Source organism: Nannospalax galili, unplaced genomic scaffold (assembly GCF_000622305.1).
Source record: "Nannospalax galili isolate Female #2095 unplaced genomic scaffold, S.galili_v1.0 scaffold177, whole genome shotgun sequence".
NCBI classification, from domain to species: Eukaryota; Metazoa; Chordata; class Mammalia; order Rodentia; family Spalacidae; genus Nannospalax; species Nannospalax galili.
The window spans coordinates 873,697-876,128 of NW_008339470.1; positions in this window are offsets into that span (position 1 = coordinate 873,697).

The following is a 2,432-nucleotide window of genomic DNA, read 5'->3' on the forward strand; positions in this document are numbered from 1 at the left end:
AGAAGCTTGAACCTCACCTTGGTGTCTGTGTCGTCTTTCCTGGACTCTGCTGGACAGAGTCCCGGCTCGCGACAAATGGTGGCCCGTACGGGGAACCTGATGCTCTGGAGTTGTAAGTAAAAATGAAATAATAGTGCTAGCAATAAAACCCTATAAGGGACAAAGGAAGCTCCCCGGATAAGGGACTAAGGAAGCTCCCCGGATAAGGGATGCGGTTGAAGCTCCCCGGATAAGGGATGCGGTTGAAGCTCCCAGGATAAGGGATGCGGTTGAAGTCCCTGGATAAGGGACTAGGTTCCCTGAAAGGGACGAGGTTGAGGCTCCCTAAAAGGGACGAGGTGAAGCAACTCAGAGAAAATGGGTACTGGCGGCTCGAAAGCGAAAGTGCACATTGCGCTAGTGCAGCTTTTAAGGCGTGGCAGGATTAAGTTAAAGGCTGAGACGGTGGAAAAATTCTTGGATACCTTCGCAGCAGAGGTCCCGTTGTTTCTTGAGGAGGGGTCTGTAGCTGTTGCCTCTTGGGAGCGATTAGGAAAAGAGTTATCAGACAAAGATGCGAAAAAACCCCTCCCTAGAGGTACTCTAGCTATTTGGACTTTGGTACGGACATGTTTAGCGGATAAAACAGGGAAGTATGAGGCAGATATAGCTCAAGGAGCTCAGGCTTTAGAAGAAGCAAGAGAGGAAGCGTCTCAACTTAGTGCGTGTTGTGCTTCTTCTGAAGTAGAGGAGGAAGAGTATGATTCTGAGGATTTAGACAGCATTATGGAACAGCTGAGAATTACTAATAATAAAAAGAAAAGGAAAAAGGAAAAGGTTGAGCCTAGTGCTCCTCCGTGGGATAGAGACTGTCTGGAAGCCATGCCCTCCATAGAAAGGAGCTGTCGCACGCTTAGTGCAGGTATATGGCGCCATCTAGTGCCTAGTTATGGAGCTTTCCCAGTGTTTGATGATCAGAACAATCAAAGATATCACGAGCCCCTGGACTGGAAAGTAATTCAGAGATTGAAAGAATCTGTGGCTACTTATGGGATACAAGCAGCTTATACTATAACTCAGGTTGAAAGCCTTACTAGACGTGCTATGACTCCTTTTGATTGGCAAAATCTTTGTAGGGCTGTTCTTTCAGGGGGCGATTATTTGAATTGGAAATCTGCTTACTTGGAATATTGTGTAGAACTAGCAGCTGCTAATGCAGCCAAGGGAGCGCAGGATTGGATCTCTGCGCCACCTCCAGACTTGTATTGACACCTCAAATGGGAATTCAGGTGGTGGAGTCAGACTTTAAAGGTCCGCTACCGCGAAATACAGTAGGATTATTAATTGGTCAGAGTTCCACTACTTTAGAAGGATTGATAATACATCCGGGAGTCATTGATTCGGATTATATTGGCCAAGTAGGAATTATGGTGTCCTCTCCAAGGGGAATAGCTCTTATAAGCCCTGGAGATCACATCGCCCAAATTTTGGTTTTCCCCAGTTCTCGTGCAAAACATCTTTCAAAGTCACAAGCTAGGGGAGATGGAGGTTTTGGATCCATAGGAGGACCACAAGCCTGGCTTAATCTTGGGTTGTATGATAGACCTATATTAAGGTTATATGTGGAAGGAAAGCCTTTCTTGGGGCTCCTAGATACAGGTGCAGATAAAAGCATTATAAATCAGTCTGACTGGCCTTCAAATTGGCCCTTGCAACAATCTAGCCAGACGCTTAGGGGTTTAGGATATGCTCAAGACCCACAGTGTAGTGCTAAGATCTTAAAGTGGACAAATGAAGAAGGCCATCAAGGACTATTTCAACCTTTTGTAATGAAGTTGCCCATCTCTTTATGGGGCCGAGATGTTATGTCCATGATGGGAGTGTGAATAGTAACGGATGCAACCTATAATTCCCAAAATCAGGAAATGGTACAACAAATGGGGTATTTGCATGGAGAACCAGATATGACCCCAAGCTACCGGTTCAACTCTTAGTTTTTAATTCCTCCCCCACCATGGTGGGAGCAATTCATCAGGCACACGGAGTACTAGAATGGCTTCACATGCCAGTAGGGGACGCTCCTCGCTTTCTTACAGAAGTAGACACTCTTGCATCTATGATTCGTCAAGGAAGAGAAAGAACCCTACAAATTGTAGGAAAAGAACCTGATACCCTTATTATCCCCTTCCCATTATCAGATGCACAATGGCTCCTAAAACATCACTCCTCTTTTGCAATTAACTTAATAGGCTTTCCAGGACAAATTGATAATCACTAGCCCAAAGATAAATGGATGTCAGTTATTCCAGTGTTTCGCTGGCTCCCACCTCGGCTCTTCTGCCACAAACTCATAAAAAAGACTATTATAGCCTTTACAGATGGAGGAACAAAGGGGGCAGTACTGGTCATATATGACTCCCCTAATGGCCCACCTATGATATATTTTCAACCTC